This window comes from Microtus pennsylvanicus, chromosome 11 (assembly GCF_037038515.1).
Source record: "Microtus pennsylvanicus isolate mMicPen1 chromosome 11, mMicPen1.hap1, whole genome shotgun sequence".
In the NCBI taxonomy this organism is placed as follows: Eukaryota; Metazoa; Chordata; class Mammalia; order Rodentia; family Cricetidae; genus Microtus; species Microtus pennsylvanicus.
Window position 1 is genome coordinate 1,655,861 of NC_134589.1, and position 19,263 is coordinate 1,675,123.

At 52.1% G+C, this 19,263-nt stretch overlaps 1 non-coding gene across 1 annotated transcript; it reads right to left on the bottom strand.

Moving 5' to 3' along the window:
• Nucleotides 1-15,200: 15,200 nt before the first annotated feature.
• LOC142832019 (U6 spliceosomal RNA) lies at nucleotides 15,201-15,303 on the bottom strand. The gene has a single exon (XR_012907115.1). It is a non-coding gene; the product is annotated as a U6 spliceosomal RNA (small nuclear RNA).
• Between the last annotated feature and the right edge of the window lie 3,960 nt (nucleotides 15,304-19,263).

The window sequence follows — 19,263 nt, forward strand, 5'->3', positions numbered from 1 at the left end:
AGCGCTACATCGCCACACCTACTGCCAGGTGCAGTCCCCACGGAAGAGGGGAAACAGAAACCATAGCAACTTCCACAGCCTGACTCCACAGGCATTAACACTTCTGTGGCCACAGACGCGGACGGAGGGGAGACACAGGCAGGGCATCAGCACTAGGAGGCGGCGGTTCGGTGGCTGTGTGTCCACCTGCGCTCCTCTTACTCTCTTGCAGTACAGTTTTGTAAGGAATCTCCAGGTTTTGCTGCAGTTTGAGAGACCCACTCCAGAAGGGGAATTTCGTTCCCAGCGCTCTGCGAAAGATCCTGCAGCCCACTCCACTCTGGCCCACCCAATGTGTACCAAGACTGGGAAACTTTTACTGTTTCTTTTTGCTGACAATACCCACACTGGCTGCAAATAAAACCCTTGCCTTGACACCCTGATTTTGTCTGTTTTTGTTTGTTTTGTTTTTCGAGACAGAGTTTCTCTATGTAGCCCTGGCTGTCCTGGAACTAGCTTTGTAGACCAGGCTGGCCTCAAACTCACTGAGATCCGCCTGCCTCTGCCCCCCAAGTGCTGGGATTAAAGGCGTGCCCCACACCACCACCCAGCTTTGTTGTGATAGATTAAGGATGGGGTAGAGTCCAAAATCTCCCCAAGAGTCACAAGCACAACTTCGTCAGCCCCAAGGAGGGATCAGGGCTGCACCCCTACCCGGTTCTCCCAATGACAGGAAAGTGAGGTTTCAGCCACAGGTTTCAGGAAAATGAGCCCACTAGCAAAGATTGTACAAGAGGAGGCCACAACAGGGGTGTCCTCAAAATGATCATCAGAATCCGGGAAATGGTTTTTAACTCCAGGGGCCTGGGGGATTAGACCCTGAAGGTCAGGAGTTAGGTTTTCAGCTATCTGTCCCATGAAGTCTCTGCGGAGATCAAATATTCGGTCTGCCCCATTTAAAAAATTCAGTGAAATGTGCCCGTGCTACGGCCTTCAGGCAGCAATGCAGAGGGGAGGGGTAGAGAGAGAGATGGGGCTGCGCTAGCTTCATCCCACTGACCACCAGGCCCTTCCTCAGAGCATGAGCCCCACACCAGCTAAGTGCCCCCGACCAGCGCAGACCAGGCTCCTTCTCCCAACAGTAGATGAGCTGAGAATGAGAGAGGGGTGGGGGCAGGCAGCGGGAGGTCGGCCTGTCCATGGAGCATCTGTGGGATCACCCCTGGTCAGCTCCTGCGAGGGTCTAAACTCTGACCACTTGGTCCTTCCTTTCTGCACACAGTGATCCTGCGTGGAGGTCTGGCTTGCCCTCTTCACTCTTCCCTTCGTGGGAAACTTCTGGAGTAGCAGGTCCCACCACCTAGGCCTGTTTTCTCCCATAGGGTGCCCTGCCAGCTTCCCACACAGACTGGCCTTTGCATCTGGGAATGCGTGCCAATTTGACTGACCTCTTGTGACGACCTGAATTTGTTATATCATTCTTGTGGGGCCATTACGGAATATCTTTGACAATCTTTGCTTATTTCCTTATTTCCTGTGAAGTATTCCTGTTCTTCTTCCTAAAGGATCCTCTAGAATATTCGTTTCTCTTTACTTAACTTTGAGACAAGGTCTGTATGTAGTCTTGGCTGACCTGAATCTCACAAGATCTGGCTGCCTCTGCCTCCTGTACGCTGGAATTAAAGGCATGGGCCACCTCCCTGCAATATTTGTTTCTCAAATGGCTCCGTTGTGCAGTTGGAAAGGAACCAGCTAGCTGTGGCTTGAGAAGAGGCTACACGTTCAGGTCGAGTTTCGTGTGTTAGAGCATGTATGCGAAGGTGTGCACATCCGTCTGCACACACACAGAGCTCAGAGGTCGATGCGGGCTAGCTTTCTAAGCTGCTTCTCAACTTTAATGTCTTTTTCACTTATTTGCGTGTGTGTTTAAAGGCTAACTTGCAGGAATGAGTTTTTCCTTCCAGTATGTTAGTTTCTTGGGCCTGAACTCAGGCATCAGGCTTAGCAGAGGGAGCCACTAACCACTGAGGTATCTCACCAGCCCTCCATCTAGCTCTTTTGAAAGTCTCTCATTGAACCCGGAGCTCACCGATTGGTCACTGAACCCGGAGCTCACCGATTGGTCACTGAACCCGGAGCTCACCGGTTGGTCATTGAACCCGGAGCTCACCGATTGGTCACTGAACCCGGAGCTCACCGATTGGTCATTGAACCCGGAGCTCACCGATTGGCCAGTATCTGCCTGTTTTCATAGTGCCGGGAATTTAAGCTCAGGTCCTAGTGCTGCACAGCAAGGGCTTTACCCAGAATCCCCAGCTGGACACTGTAGCCCTGACCGGCTTGGACCGATTCAGATATGTAGTTTATCGAGATCAGAATTTATGTGACACATTCTCTGTGTAGTTCTGGCTGTCATGGAACTCCCTTTGAACACCAGGCTGGCCTCGAACTCAGAGATAAGCCTGCCTCCTGAGAGCTAAGATTAAAGGTGTGCACCACCACCACCAGGCTAAAATGAGATTTTAAAGAAAAGCAGAAACAACAGATTTAAGCATTAACACGTAAGCCAGGCTGACGTCAAAGCTGTGGCAATTTCCCGGCTTCAGCCTTTCAGTTTCTTGGGTGCTGGGATTATACGCATGTGCCACCCCAGTGAGTTTAGAATTAAATTTATGGTGAATGCCTTTCCATAGCTTTGTTCTCTGCTTGAGGTGGGCGAGGAGGACAGAAGACCCGGGGTGCGGGAAGGACCAGAGCCCTTTCCCACTGGTCTGTGCAAGTCTTTGGGTGAGGAATTTCAGCGTGATTCATAAAATTTGCTGTGAATGTTGTCTTGGCAGAGACAATATCCCTTTTACACAGAGATATCTCAAATAATAAACCAGCAATAAACCAGGCTTGAGACCTAACCGTACATGACCTCTGAGTCTGGCCTCATTCTCTCCCCAGATATAAACCTGCAATTTTCTAGGAACCTCACAGGCAAGATTATAAACCCCATTTTGGTGATGGATATGGCTTACCCTCTGTGCAACCTTAGCAACCCATGGTTTTACCAGATCAGACTCAGGAACTGCTGACTCTATGGTCTCCCTTGCTGAAGAGGGGAAGGGGGCCACTTCAATACGCTTTGAGCAATAGCTCAGGAGCCACCAAAATTGTATGTATGGTTACTGCTAGTTACTCAAATCAGGACACACCCACGCCTGTATGTGTACTGTCCTTTTCTGGAGCATCTTTAATGCTTAAATCCGTTAAAAAAAATCTCATCTTAATGAACTGTGGTGGTGGCGCACGCCTTTAGTTCCAGCACTTGGGAGGCAGAGGCAGGCGGATCTCTGTGAGTTCCAGGACAGACTGGTCTACAAGAGCTAGTTCCAGGATAGGCTCCAAAGCTACAGAGAAATAGTCTCTCGAAAAACCAACCAACCAACCAAACTCCATCTCGGAATCCTGGCTTCACTTGTTTGAAAGGGTGCCTCAGACTGCTACAGGCACCAACGGGGAGCGGTCTTTTGCTCTCATTGCGGCTGACAGTTAACACAGACTCCCCTTCCACCCAGCCAGGTAGGCCTGACTCAGACCCTAGCTAAGGGCACAGGTTACAAGAAGTCACTGTGTACTGGGCCACAAAGTAGGGAGGAGCCAATTCTGCAGGTAGGGTTCCCCCATGGAGGGGGGCCAGTGTCCCCGAAGAGACCCATCTTGGAGGTCTGCAGGGTGAGGCAGGTGCACAGCACAGGGAAATCAGGTGGAGCTGCGAGTTCCCACGTGTCCTCTTAGGATTCTGAGAGGGGTCCTTTGCAGTGCAGGGCGGTCAGGTGACCTGACACAGCGCGCGTCTGGGGAGAGCAGGAGCTCCAAGCTGAGGGCTGACAAAGCTTTACCTGCAGTGCAGCCAAGGGGCCCCTGGCCCCACCCACCCCATGGCCGGGCCGCCTTTGTTCCCTCCCTCTATGGTTTGGGGTTCCGGGCAAAGCAAGGCTCAGGCCAGGGAGGGTGGAACTGACCCCTTGAAGGGCCACACTACACAAGGAGGACGGCCGGGTGGCGCAGTTCTGCCTGGCGTTGGAGGAATCCGGCCTCCTGTGGTCCCCTGGCCTCAAGTGCAACTCGCTGCCATTGCGCCCTACGTCGTCTCCTTCAGGGCGCAAGGCATCCAAGGCAACGCGGGGGCCACCCAGCCCCTGTGCGCCCCTAGCCGGGGCCCTCACCCGGGAGCGCGGGGCCGGCGCTTTGTCCTAGGGTGAGGGGCGCGCCCCCGCCGCCGAGTCACGTGGGGACCCAGCAGCCAGCTCCGAGCCTCGGACCTCCCGGCGCGCGGAGCCCGGTGCGCACGCGCGCGGCTGCCGGCCCGCCGCCCGTTGATTGGCTCGGGCTGCCGTGCTCTCCGCCAATGGGCGCGCGGCTGCGGGGCTGGCTTCTGGCGGGGCGTGCGCTTCTCCCCCTGCAGACGGAGACGAAGCGGGAGGAAGGGAGGCTCGGGGATGCTGTTGCTCCCCCGACCCCACTGTCGCCGTCCAGCTTGATGGATACCTATAATCCCAGCACGAGGGAGGCAGCGACGATCCCGGGCTGCGTGTCAGGACTGACTGAAAAGGAGGGAGGCTGAGGTTGTAGCCGAGATGGTACAAAGCCTCGTGAAACCTGGTATTGTGGCTCACGCCTGCAGTCCCAGCACCTGAGAGGTGGAGGCAGGAGGATTAGAAATTCAAGGCTGTTTTAGGCTGTGTAGTGAGTTCAAGGTCAGCCTGAGCTACCTGAGACCCTGCCTCAAAGAAAAAAGCAACAAACCCCATAAGTCTCTATAAAAATTAGATGTGATCACAGCTGATATATTTCCCTAATGTATAGTAGTTAGATATTTGGTTCACGATAAAAATTACCACGTTAGTTGCTGAAGAGATGGCTCGGCGGTTAAGAGCACTGGCTGGTTTTTCAGAGGACCTGAATTCAGTTCCCAGCACCCACATGGCAGCTCACAACTGTCACTCCAGTTCCGGAGGATCTGGCACCCTCACACAGACATACATGTAGACAAAACATTAATGCACATAAAATTAAAAAGTTACTGCTTTAAATTGAAAGGTGCCCCCTGGATACTAGGCTCCAAGAGTTCTTGTCAGTGTTATTCATAATAGACAAAAGATGGAAATCGACTTGTCCACCCAGGACAAATGGGTAAGCAAGGGCAGACTATACATACCTTAACATTATAGAGACCTTAGTAAGGAGTGTAGTATAAGGACCTTAGTAAGGGGCCTATAGTAGGCTGGCTGTTGAAAACACGCTACTAATAAGGCAATCACCTAGGACAAAGCATGAAGCACCTACAGTAGGATAATAAAAGTTTTTTTGTTGTTGCTGTTTGTGCTTTTGAGACACGGTTTGCTTTTTAGGTCAGGGTGGCCTCGAACTCACTGAAATCCACCTGCTTCTGCCTCCTGAGTGCTAAAATTAAAGGCATGCACCACTCATGCCTGGCATAAAGTTGTTTTTTTTAAAGAGTTACTTATTTTTAATCCCTGTGTATTTTGTCCGCATAGACAGTGCCCATGAAGACCAGAAGAGGCTAATGGGATCCCCCTGGAGCTAGTGTTGCAGATGCTTGTGAAGCAACACATGGGTGCTGGGAACCAAACCTTGATCCTCTGCAAGAGCAGAGGGCCCCCTTAGCCACTGAGCCATCTCTCCAAACCTATGACAGCTTAAAGCTGGAGAGGAGCTGGCGAGGGACAGAGACCTGACGTCTGCCATAAGTGGCGGTGGGTGGCTGCACAGCATTGCAAGTGTTCTTTTTATTATTATTATTTTTTTAATTTTCGAGACAGGGTTTCTCCATAGCTTTTTTGGTTCCTGTCCTGGAACTAGCTCTTCTAGACCAGGTTGGCCTCGAACTCACAGAGACCCGTCTGCCTCTGCCTCCCGAGTGCTGGGATTAAAGGCGTGCACCACCACCTCCCGGCCATTGCAAGTGTTCTTAAGGCTACTTATTTATTTTTAAACATTGTCATTTTTTAAGATTTATTTATTATGTCTACATGTATGCCTGAAGGCCAGAAGAGGGCGCCAGATCTCATTACAGATGCTTGTGAGCCACCATGGGGTTGCTGGGAATTTGAACTCAGGACCTCTGGAAGGGCAGTCACTGCTCTTAACCTCTGAGCCATCTCTCCAGCCCCCTAATGCTGTTTTTTAAAGCTAATACTGTGGCATATCTGTAAACCCTGTAACCTGTGGATTTTATGTCATGTGTAGACTGGGTTTCAATAAAACTATTACAAACTTACTGCTTGTGTTGGAAGCAGTCCCTGCCTTCCACCCAGGTGTGGCAGGATTTGGTTCCAGGATTTGGTTCCAGGAAGCAACGATTATCCGTGGGTGAGCCAGGGTGTGCCTCTCTCCAAGAGGAAAATCACCATCGCCCACTGGGCATGTGCTCCATAGCTCAGGCAAGCAGTGGGGCATCTCTCCAGCCCCTGGAAAGTCATTTTCTTGATTAAGTCTTTATTTTTCTTGCGACACAGCCTCAGGCAATGCTGATAAATCAGGCAGGGCTTCGGAAGTGATGCTCCCCAGCTCCTCAGGAGTGCTCCAGGCTGCTTCTTGCTCTCCTGTACCTATCTGCGCATTCCCGCCATCTCTTAATGTAGACAGCTCTAGCTCCTGATTGGGCTGGTTTCATTCTGGTCAGGGGACCTCTCGCTCCACCCCTTCAGGATCCTAGTGGAGTCACCCAGGAAATGTTGTGTGTGTGTGTGTGTGTGTGTGTGTGTGTGTGGCGTAGGTGTATGTGGAGGTCAGAGCAGAAGGCCTCAAGTTTCCCCTATTCTCTGCCTTGAGACAGAACCTCTTGTGGATTCAGAAGCTTGTTGGTCACATTAAGCTGGTTGAACCCTGGGCTCTCAGGCTTCGCCTGTCTTCATCCTCCGGTGTTGCTGGGGCTATAAGCAATTGCAGCCAAGCACAGCTTGGGTGCTGGGGATTCAAACTCAGGTTTTGTATAGGCCAGTGCACTTAGTCATCGAGCCATCTCCCCAGCCTTTAGGTTGCTGTGTGTGTGTGTGTACCACATGTGTGGGTGCCTGGAGAAGCCAGAAGAGGGCATCAGATCTTTTGGAGTTACACAGTTGGGAACTGCCTGACATCAGAACTCTGGAGAGCAGCAAGCACTTTTTTTAAAAGGTTTATTTATTATCTACAGTGTTCTTCCTGAGTGTATGCCTGCAGGCCAGAAGAGGGAACCAGATATTATTACAGATGGTTGTGAGCCACCACGTGGTTGCTGTGAATTGAACTCAGGACCTTTGGAAGAACAGCCAGTGCTCTTAACCTCTGAGCCATTTCTCCAGCCCGCAGCAAGCACTCTTAAGTGTTGAGCCATCTCTCCAACCCCTCTGACTTGTTTTCTAAAAGCAGGTTCCATCAGGCGGTGGAGGCGCACACCCTTAATTCCAGCATTCAGGAGGCAGGGGCAGGGAGAGCTCTGTGAGTTCGAGGCCAGCCTGGTCTACAGAGCGAGTTCCAGGACAGGCTCTAAAGCTACAGAGAAACCCTATCCCGAAAACCCAGAACAACAAATAAATAAATAAAATAAAATATAAAATAAAATAAAAGAGAGTGGGTCCCACTGTGTAGCCTAAGCCTCTCCCAAACTCTGATAGTCCTATCTCAACCACCTGAGTTAGGGTCACAAGCGTGGTCCATCACACACAGCATGAGGCATCTTACTTCCCTACCCACTACACCGTTCGTTTTTTTAGTTCCTAAGTTGCCCACGATCCAAAGCAGGAGCATTTGGATCCTGGAAGCAGTCCCAGTCCAGATCCCCCTCCCCCATTGCTTCCTTTCCCCTCTCCCGCCAGCTGCCATATCGAATATGACCGCTGGAGGGCGCTCCCGCATCGCTCCTACTGGCCAGCAGGCTCCTATGGGAGGGCCCCTGTTAGTGAGCGCTGAAGATTGATTTCCAGATTCTCATACTCAAATTGTAAACGGAGAGCCAGAGCTTGGGAGGCTGCAAAAGGGACTTTAAAAGTTCCCCGACCCACTCGGTGGCTAGGACATTCACTAGGTCAGGGAGGCAAACGACTTTGTGTACCAAAGCACTGTTCCCGTCTCGGTCCGCCTACATGCGGACCGCTTGGGTGCAGTTTCTTTGTACGACTGTAGCCATGTCCAGTACAGATGAAATAACGCTGCCAGATGCTTACAGGCCGCACATGTGCAGACCAGCCAAGGCGCTTTCTTGAATCCCATGTGGTCTGTCGCCAGGCCTTCAACATGGAGCACAAAGGCAGAGGTGGGGTCCCCAGTGACGGCGACTTTCATTGTGTCCCCTCTCTCCTGCGTTTCAGCCTCTACGCATTTACCTCCCTTTTATCCGCCCCTCCTATAACCGCTCGGTCAGGTGGCCAGGAAGCAGCCCACCCATGGAGCTCACGGCTGTGCACCAGACACCTGCAGAGGCCTCCTCCCATTGGCTGCTTTGCCTTCTAGCCCCATCTCCAGTTATTTCCTGTGCTCGTGAGCCTCCCCACCCACCCACCTCCCCACCCTGCCATTCCGTGTTGGCCAACGCAGTCCCAAAGCCTTCTGGCCCGGGGCTCCTGGTTACTTCAGATCCTTGCTAAGTACTCTGCCCTCCTTGGCGACTTACCGATGGTATGCTCATGTGCCCTCAGGTGGCCCTCAGAGGGTTGCCTGACTTCAAAAGAACAAGGATGGTTGGACTCTCAGACTAACAGTGAAACACCCTAGCATGCAACCACAGAGGAAAAGCAGTGGCCGGCTGTGACTGCATGGCTGTGGGCAGGGAGCTCTGCCTGACTTAGAGGACGCACCCCTCCCCCATCAACACTGAGAGCAGCCTGAACAGGAGGGCCTTGGTAGCAGCTTAGTTAGGCCTCCAGGAGAGGTCTGTCCTAGTCCGCTGGTCACAGTGTTACCCCCTAATTTTTATTGTCTTGTCTCGCCTGAAGAAGAGGGTTCTGCTCCTGGTGGGTGACCCGGGCACTTCCTAGAACCTACAATGGCTTCCTTTCTTCCCCTGCCACCTCCTCTATACATCCAGGAAGTTTCATCACCTGGATGTAGACTCCCAGCTTTTGTCGAGCCCCCAAAGAAAGGTTAAGATGCTGGAGGCTGCAAAGCCCAAATGCCTGGGAGCTCGCGGGCACACAACCACCACGGGTCCCCACTGGAGTTTCTTCTCAAGCCTTACCAGCACAGGCTGTCTGGTCTCAGACCAGCAGGGAAGAGGGTGGGTTTGAACTTCACGGGGTTGGGTTGCCTCTCAGGAACCCGCAATACGACCCTCTTCCTTGCCATTCACCTGCTCCCTGCCACCCAGGAAAAAAAACTCCACAGACGTAGTCTCCAGCACCCCATACACCTGCCATAGACCTGGAGCTGAGAGACCTTCCAGGACCACCAGCGTCAGGCTGATCCAGGAACCTGCACTGCTTGCTAGGGAAGCAGTTCTAGGAGGGTGACCTTGGAAATGCCCCCACTTTGGCCAACCTGCTTTCTTCTCCACCAACCCAGGAGCCTTTTCAAACCTATGTTGTGAGGATTCTGAGGGTTCCCAGGGCCTGAATGCTCCTCCCCAGACTGTGTGGAGAGTGGGGGTCTGTGTCACAGCCTACAGCACTGTGGCCTCTCTGCAATGGATGCCCGCAGCCCTGGCTTCGCTGGGGAATGTCCTGAAGCAGTTTCTAGGAGGAAGGTGTTGGGACCATAGGTCAGGAGACCCAGACCTGACCCCCTGACACCCGCCTCCTCCCCAGCTCAGCCTAGAGCTCCCCACTCTTCTGCTGCTGGCTCAATGCTTTTGAGGCCACCACTTTCCACTCCAGAGTCCACTACCACTGAGTGATTGAGGAAAGAGCGTGAGGCCGGACAGTGGTGGCGCACGCCTTTAGTCCCAGCACTTGGGAGGCAGAGGCAGGCTGATCTCTGTGAGTTCGAGGCCAGCCTGGTGTACAAGAGATAGTTCCAGGATAGGCTCCAAAGCTACAGAGAAACTCCATCTCGAAAAACCAAGAAGAAAAAGCAAGAAAGGGTGAGATGGGCTTATGCCTTTAAACCCAGCAGAGGCAGGAGGATCTCTGAGTTTGAGGCCAGCCTGGGAGTTCCAGGACAGTTAGGGCTGTTACACAGAGAGGGCCTGTCTCGAAAAACAGAAAAAGGAAAGAAGGGGGGTGGGGAGTAGAAAATTTAAAAGAGAAAAAAGAAATAAAGAGGGTGATTTAGGAGAGGATCAGCACAGGCGGGCAGTCAGGGCGGGAGTTCTGTCCGATTCCCACCCAGTCCAAGAGAGTCTAATTTTGCAAACAGGCTCAGGTTAGTGAAGACCTCTCTAGGCAGTTCCCCACGTGGCCTCTCTTAGGAAAGACCAGAGCCCTTATATCACTGAACGCTAGGTTTTAAGAAACATCCCACGCTTGCTGCCAGGTCCTGTTCTTCGCCACAATCCCTAGGAGACAAGGAGAAAACGAGGATAAGAAACCCGGGAACGGAGAATGAAAGGGCCCGTCCAAGGTCAGACCCTGAGAGGGCTGCGTTGCAGGCGGCGGCTCCTGGCTCGCGTGTGCGAACAAGCGGGGGGTTCCGGGAGGCGCGCGGGGCCGGAGTGGGCGCGCAGGTGGCGGGGCCGGAGCGGGCGCGCGGCGCGGGCGCAAAGAACAAAAGGGAGCCCCGCTCCCGCCCCGCCCGCCCTCGCTGGGCCAATCGGCGCGGTCCGAGCAGCAGAGGCCCTCTAATTGGCTGCTCAGCGACCAATCGCCAGCCAAGGCCGAGCGCCCCTGCGGCCCCACGTGGGGTGATGCGCCTGGCTAGGGAAGGGCGGGGCAGGGAGTTGGGACGCGCCACGCGCGCCTCGGGGACCTGACGGCGACCCGCGCTGCCCCGGGGATCCCCTGCGGTCCCCGGTGGACCTTGTAGCCTCTGGTCCCCGTGGGGGCGTCGTCAGGCTCTTTCAGCGCCTTGGGAGTGCAGAGCCTCCCGGTCGGGCTGTAGTGGGGCCAGCACGGGGCTGTCCCCTGCTCCCACGGGAGGTGATGGGGGAGGCAGGAGAGCGCCACCTGGGTTTGGCTCAGAGGCTGAAGCTGGTGGGGAGGAGGGAAGGAAGACACGGTCCTGCTGTTTAGTGATGGAGGCATCAATTCATTCTTGGACGGAGTCCGGCTTTGACACCTCTCTTGCCCTGGGGACACAAAGAGAGGTGGCCCCTGTTCGGGCTTGGGGGCTAGCCTCCCCCTGGCCGTTTCCATTAGCCTCCCTTCCAAACTACTCCAAGTGGAACATACAAGAATGTTTTTTGATACGGGCAATTGATACGGTCTTACATTTTTATGGCACCCTCAGACGGGACATTTGAGGAGAGTTGAATAAATCGAAAATACATGAATTAAAGGAAAGATGTGTAGTACCCAGGCTAGCAACAAAGAGGAGCGTCCACCACCCCAGACCCGAAGGGCAGCTGTGGTGGAGAAATAGACCCCTTTCAGGAACTGTGACCTTGGGAAGGGGACGCTGTGACCTGGCAGGGAGGTACTGGGTGAGGTGTAGTTCCTTGGGCTCTCTAGTGCTTCCCACTGGCTGAATCCAGGCCCAAGATGGAGCTAAGGAAGCTGGACTGAAATTGTCTACAACCCGTTTCTGCTGTGGAGAGGAGGATGGGGTGATGGTGGTGTGTCAGGGTGCTGGGGCCAGCAGCAAGAATGTGCCCCGCACCTGCTCTCAGGAGTAAATAAAACGTGCTACACGACCTGTGTTTGGTTCTGTGAGCAGTAGGTAGATGCAGTGTGGGTGGACCTCTGTGTCCTCAGGCAGCCTTGTGATGGATGGGCGGGACTGGGCTGAACTTTCTTCCCTATAAGAGACATCTTCTAAGCCACAAAGTGAGAAAGAAGACGGAGGATGCAGCCGGGCGGTGATGATGGTGGCGCACACCTTTAATCCAGCTCTCGGGAGGCAGAGGCAGGCGGGTCTCTGAGAGTTCGAGGCCAGCCTGGTCTACAGAGCGAATTCCAGGACAGCCTCCAAAGCTACAGGAAACCCTGTCTGGAAAAAAAATAAAAATACATATATGAGAAGATGGAGGATGGTGTTCAGGTAGACACCTGACCTCCTAGATGTGCCCATTTTGTTAGGCACTTTCATATCTCTGGAACGGGCTCAGGGCAACAGAGGGACCTTAAGTTCTGTCTCAGGGACTTGGATTCTGCTTATGGGGTTCTTTTCAAGGTCTGCCTTGCCAATCAGCACACACTGCACTTCACCTAGTGACTCTGAGACAGGGAGCATTTATTAACTCACCAAAGCTTTCAGGGGAGGTCTTCTGTACCACGATAGACTCGGTCCTGGGGAAGGAAAAAGGGCACAGTCCAGGCTTGGAGAAGTTTATGGTTCACTGTGTGATCATACTCCAGTCCAGATGAAGGGCTGCAGCCCTGGGAGGTCCAGAAAGCCCTCTCGCAGAATGAGGACAAGGGAAGGACGGATTTGGTGCTTGAGAGAGCTTTGAAAGACAATTAGGTGTTGGATGGCGGAGAAGGGATGACCCCAGGTGTCCCAAGAACGTGGCACCCGGCAGATGTGGTTGTGTGCCGTGGGCCTCTGACACACGAAAGTCAGGGGACACGGGCAGTAGCCCACTTCCATATGGCGATGCTAACAGGATTATTGGGTGGCTGCAAGGAAGATGTGCTGTGTGCAGTCCAGTGTTGCAATCGGCAATTACAGGCGTAGTGTGTATGCATAAGCTGTCAGTACAGGCACGGGTTGCAGTCGGAAGGTCTTTGTGGCGTGTGAACTGAGCTAAGTAAAGATAGCTTTCTTTTTCTTCCCACATGCAGCTGGCCTCACCTGTCCCCAGTTGCTGTCCTATAGTGCAACAGGTCGGCCCGCAGAGTCCTCAGCCTGCACCCCTGCCACCAGACAGCCTTCCCATGAGCAGGGGCAGCAGATACAGGACTGCTCTGTTTGCCAGCCCCAATTCTGCTGTTAAAAACTGCTGTTGGTGGGTCTGGAACCAATAGTGTTAGGTTCAGATCCAGCTGCTCCGAGCCCTAGGGCAGCCAGAGAATGATACTTTGGGGGTGACATGGGCAGTCCCCTGACAATGGTGCTGGGACAACCTCAGCGTTCCAGGAAAAGCAGACATCACCTCCTGATGAGAACGTAGGGAAGACGGTCCAGGGATGCCTGGAGAACAGTAGCCCAACTTGGGTGTAGCAGTGTAGAGCCCAGAGTCTCCAGCAGAAGCCAAATGCTCTAAACAGGGAGGGTCTGATGGTTATGGTGACAGTTCCTGCAGACACACATGTGGTAATGTGACATTAGACTGATCCATGGTCTGTCTGTCTGCATATATGTATGTATTCATGCATACATGCATGCATTTTGTGGTGTTGGGGATTCGCCCTAGTGCCTTGTATATTCTAGGAAACCTCTGTACCACTGAGCCACATTGCAGCTCGGTCTCCTCTATTTATTTGTTTGTTTGTTTGTTTATTTATTTATTGTTTTTCCAGACAGGTTTTTAGAGCCTGTCCTGGAACTAGCACTTGTAGACCAGGCTGGCCTCGAACTCATAGAGCTCTGCCTGCCTCTGCATCCAGAGTGCTGGGATTAAAGGCATGTGCCACCACCGCCCAATTATTCCTAAATTTACTATGAGGCAGAACTTCTGATCTGGCGCCTACACTCCCTCCCTGAGGCAGGAGCCCTTTTCATCTTCCCCTACTGACCCAGGGAAACTGTCTAGTCTGGGTCTGTGGTTGTTGCTGTGGCCCCTGGGGCTTACTCTGTAGGGCTGGATGTCTGTCCTACATGTGCTGGGACGACAGTGTGTTCGCTGGCTTCTGAGTGGATCCCATGTCACTCAGGGCAGGGAAGTAGCCCTCCAGGAGTCTCTCACCCCTGCCAAACAGTCTCCATGTAGAGAACTGGGAAGTGTGTGGGGGGGTCAATGTTCCACTCTTTCCTCATATCTGAAACCAGAGTCAGATGCCCACACTGGGCTGGGGCTGGGGCTGGGGCTGGGGCTGCTGCAGGAAGGCTTTGGTATCAACAAGAACAGGGCAGCGTGGGAGGCTGCAAGGTGGGATGGGCAGGGCTCTGAGTGTGTGGCCGGGGAGCTGAGGACAAATGGAGATGCCTTCTTGTGCCCAGACCTGTGGATGCTGGGGACACCGTGCTGGACACCCAGGCAGGAGCTCTGCCATCATCTTGATGACAGTCCCAGGGAGGCAGCAGCCAAATAAACCCTCAATAAATACATCATTGCAGACTGGGGTGAGTGTTCCATGCTGTTAGAAGGCCTGACCCAGCAGGGACATCAAACTATAGGAGATTGTGGCCTCAGGGAGTTTAAGAGTCCCTCAGAGCTGCAGGGACCCTTAAAGGGCATCCCGGCAGAATGGGGTTGGGGTCTTGTCCCAGAGAATTGCAGAGTGGAGTCATGGAGGAGGAAGGGGGGGTATCTTGTGATTGGAAAACCCTGAGATGCGGTGTGTGTCTATCATTAGAAGCGCAGGTCCTGGTCATTCTGCTGCTCTCAAATGTGGCTTCCTTCTCATAATAAAAAGGATGCTAATACGCCAGCCTTCCATCTACACTCCTACCAGAAGGAAGAGAGAAAAGGCACAGCTCCGTTTTTAAGGATGCTTGTTATTACATGTTAACCATCTTGGTCAAAACTCAGCTTCACACAGGGCATGGTGGTGCACACATTTAATCCCAGCACTTGGGAGGCAGAGGCAGGCAGATATGTGAGTTCGAGGCCAGCCTGGTCTACAGAGCGAGTTCCAGGACAGCCAGGGCTCTGTTACAGAGAAACCCTGTCTCAGAAAAACAAAACAAAACAAAAAACCCCACTCAGTTCAACAGCTACATAGAGCTGCAGAGAAAGTTGGGAGATGTAGTTTTTACCCCGGAGGAAACGGGGAGGATGGTGTTGGGGCTCTTCCTGGTTGAAAATGCTGACGTTGAAAGCAGGAGATGGACAGCTGTCGCCGACTCTCTATAGCCATAGGCAGGACTCAGCCATGTCTGCGCTGAGGCCATCTGACCAGTACCAGCCCTATCACAGACAACAAAATTAGCTTCCAGGGAACTGATTAGCCTGCCCAATCCAGCTGGGGACAGCCTGAAGAGAGTCCGGCTAAGAAGGCTCCGGAACTATTGACCACCAGGGGCTCCCTCCCTCTCTCTGTCTAACTGTGGAATGCTTCGTAAATGTGTATGTCATCCGTGTGCAGGGGACATGCTCTCTCTGTACCACTCCAGTTTTAGTGTCTGCGCCACCGAAGTGAGCGCAGGACCGGTCTCCTTCCTCACGTCACCTTCTCTTGGGTGTCCTTGAGAAGTCGGTGAGACTTTGTTGTTGTTGTTTGTGGATTTGAGACAAGGTTCCACTATGTAGCCCTGGCTGTCCTGGAACTCACTCTGTAGACCAGGCTGGCCTCACACTCACAGAGATTCTCCTGCCTCTGCCTCCCAAGTGCTGGGATTAAAGGTGTGAGCCACCACTGCCCGTGTTGTCCTCTTTTTAAGTGAGCAGCTAGGAAGTTGCACACAGGTGTCTTTTCCCCCCTTCCTTTTCCTCTTTCTTTCCTTGTCTCCCTCCTCTCTCTCTTCCCCTGCCCCATACCCCCCTCCTTTATTTATTTATTTATTTGTTAGTTAGTTAAAAAAATTTTTTTTAAAGATAGGGTTTCTTTATGATGTAGTCCTGGCTGTGCTGGAACTCTCTCTGTAGACCAGGTTTGATGTGGGAGTGATTTTTTTTTAATCTGCTGCTTTTATTGGTTAATTAATAAAGAAACTGCCTAGGCCCATTTGATAGGCCAACCCTTAGGTGGGTGGAGTAAACAAAACAAAATGTTGGGAGAAAAAATCTGAGTCAAGGAGTCGCCATGATTCTCCCATTCCAGACAGACATAGGTTAAGATCTTTCCTGGTAAGCCAGCTCGTGGGCTACACAGATTATTAAAAATGGGTTAGATCAATATGTAAGAGCTAGCCAATAAGAGGCTAAAACTAATGGGCCAGATAGTGTTTAAAAAAATACAGTTTCCGTGTAATTATTTCGGGTAAAGCTAGCCATACGGGCGGCCGAGTGCTGGGGACGCAGCCCCGCCGCACATATTACAACACAGGTTAGCTTTGAACTCACAGAAATCCACCTGCCTCTGCCTTCTGAGTGGTGGGATTAAAGGTGTGTGCCATCACTGCCCAGCTATGCTTTTTTCCCCCCTTTGAAACAGGGTTTTACAGTAGCCTTGGTTTGGAACTTATTTTGTATCAGTCTAGTGTAACTTACAGGGACCTACCTGCCTCTGCTTGTCAGGTGCTGGCATTATTAATGTTGCGTCCCTCCATGCCGGCCTGAGCCTTAATCTTGGCCACAGTTATGATAGTTACGACGGCCACCCCCTGGTCCAAGGCAAGCAGTGCTCTTCTTTCTTGGTACTGGGGCCTCACAAGGATGCTCTGTTTAATCCGAAGCCTGCCCCAGCCAGGAAACTACAAGTCAAGGTGCCCTCCTTTCTTGAGGCGCCCCGTTCTGAGTTTTCACGTGTGATGGGAGGGCCATGCCCTGGCGGAGGGACCAATTCTTTCCCCTGGGGTCAGCTCCTGTACCCTGTCCTGTCAGAGTTGCAGAGGTCCCTTATCACATCAGGACATCGCAGAGGAACAGTTTTGAGGTTCCCTGTCTATTAGCTAGCCCACATCCTATCCTCCATCTCCCTGGGGCCATGGTTGAGGGGTCTTGCCGAGGAGCCACCTGGTGTTTTGCTGTAGATGGCAAGGCTCTGACACAGATTGGAGGCTGAGCCCTGGGCACTGGTGTGACCAGAAAAACCCCAACTTGTCACAGGATTTTGTACCACCAGCCCCCAGATCACAACAGGAGGCTTAATATTAGTTATGAACGCCTGGCCTTAGCCTAGCGTGTTTCCAACTAGTTCTTTTTTTTAAAATTTATTTATTCATTTATTTATTTATTTATTATGTATACAATGTTCTGTCTGTGGGTATCCCTGCAGGCCAGAAGAGGACACCAGACCTCATTACAGATGGTTGTGAGCCACCATGTGGTTGCTGGGAATTGAACTCAGGACCTTTGGAAGAGCAGGCAATGCTCTTAACCGCTGAGCCGTCTCTCCAGCCCTCTTTTTTTTTAATATTTGTTTATTTATTATGTATACAATATTCTGTCTGAGTGTATGCCTGCAAGCCAGAAGAGGGCACCAGACCTCTTTACAGATGGTTGTTAGCCACCATGTGGTTGCTGGGAATTGAACTCAGGACCTCTGGAAGAGCAGTCAGTGTTCTTAACCTCTGAGCCATCTCTCCAGCCCCCTCCAACTAGTTCTTATAACTTAGCCCATTTCTATTTATCTTTGTGTTATCGTGTGGCTTGTGGTTTTTACCTCTCCTTCTGTGTGTCTTGTTTCCTCTGTGTCTGACTGGAGACTCCGCCTTTCTTCTTCCCCACGACTTCTCTGTCCCCAGAAGTCCTGCCTAATCTCTTCTTGCCTTGCTATTGCTCACTCAGTTCTCTATTAAGCCAATCACAGTGACACATTTTCACAAGGTGTAAAGTGTTCCACAACACCAACTCCTGTCCCTAATCCTGCCTCTGGTCAGGTCCCACGCCAGGCCACCAGGGCCCTGGGTACCCAGGTAGTGGTGAGGACGGGCCATGACTCAGTTCCTTATGGAACTATTCTCACACTCTGGTGCTGTGGGGATAGATGGGGGGGGCTCTACAGAGAGTGTGCTCTGTCCATTTCAGACAGTGTCCACTATGGCAAGAACAGGTTACTGCCGGCACCATGATGGAAGCACCCACAGAAGCCGGGGCACTGCCAGGTAGCGTGGCATTACATTTAGAATCGGAAGTGTGAAGATTTTATTTTTTTTTGAGACGGGGTCTCTTGTAGGCCAAGCTACCCTCACACTCTCTCTGTGGTCAAGCTACTCTTGAATCCCAATCCTCCTGTCTCTACCTCCCAAGTCCTGGGATTACAGGCATATACCTACCAAGCTGTGTTCTTTCCATGTGCTGGTGGGAATCCAGGTCACTGTGCACATCACAGAGACTCATGATGAGGTAGTCTGTGCCCATAGCCCATCAAGCAATCTTGGGCTGGTTGGAAGGTCATGTGCCCTCTTCATTTCCCCACCTGTGCCTTCGGTGACGTGCACAGTCTTCCACTTTCTAAGCCACAAACCTCCTTTAACCTCAGATGCAGAGACAATCGCCCCATGCTTCTTGTCAACCCGTGGAGGCTTGCTTTGTTTTGTTTTTGTGTGTTTTCCTCCAGAGAATGCTATGCGGGCTCAGTTGTCTACTTGAGGCGGGGCTGCCACCCTACAAATGTTTGGAAAGTTAGGCTCCCACATTTTTGGCTAGCAGGCCCTTCTCACTTGGGGTGAGGGAGGCCCAGCACAACCTCTTTTGTTTACATCCTTTCTGCCCCGCGCTGGACAGCTGGGAGCACCTGTTTATGGCAAAGGAGGTTGGGGAATACCCAGTTTGAATTGGACAGCTGAATTTCACAGTTGCTAGACTTAACCAAAAAACACAAATTATTAGGTTAAATTCAAACTTCAGATAAAGAGTGAATCATTTTTAGCATAAGTATATACCAAATATTTCATGCAACATTTATGCTACAAAAATTTCCTCCTGGGGCTGGAGAGATGGCTCAGAGGTTAAGAGCACTGCCTGCTTTTCCAAAGGTCCTGAGTTCAATTCCCAGCAACCACATGGTGGCTCACAACCATCTGTAAAGGGGTCTGGTGCCCTCTTCTGGCCTGCAGGCATACACACAGACAGAATATTGTATACATAATAAATAAATATTTAAAAAAATTCCTCCTTCTAATTCAAATTAAATCCAAAGTTCTGAAATTTATTCAGCAACCTATCATAGAGTCATGTTTCTGCTAGAGTGACCACTGAGGGTTTATAAGGTCCCTTCATGACCATACCCAAGAAGCGCTAAGAGTGTTCTCTAGGGGAAAGCCCTGATTGGCTTGTCCTGGGTCAGATGCTCACCCTGAAGCCAATCACGACGACTGGGGGAGGTGGAAGTGCTGTAATTGGCCTACGCTGAGTCACGTGACTAGAGAGATACGTGGCAGTCTGCAGAACCAACTGAGAACAGGGAAGACTTCCCTGGAGACTGTAGACACTGAGTAGGCTCCCCACTGTTGCTGGACAGGTTTGGATCCTGGGCCTGAGGCTGGGGGGTTTTGACGGGC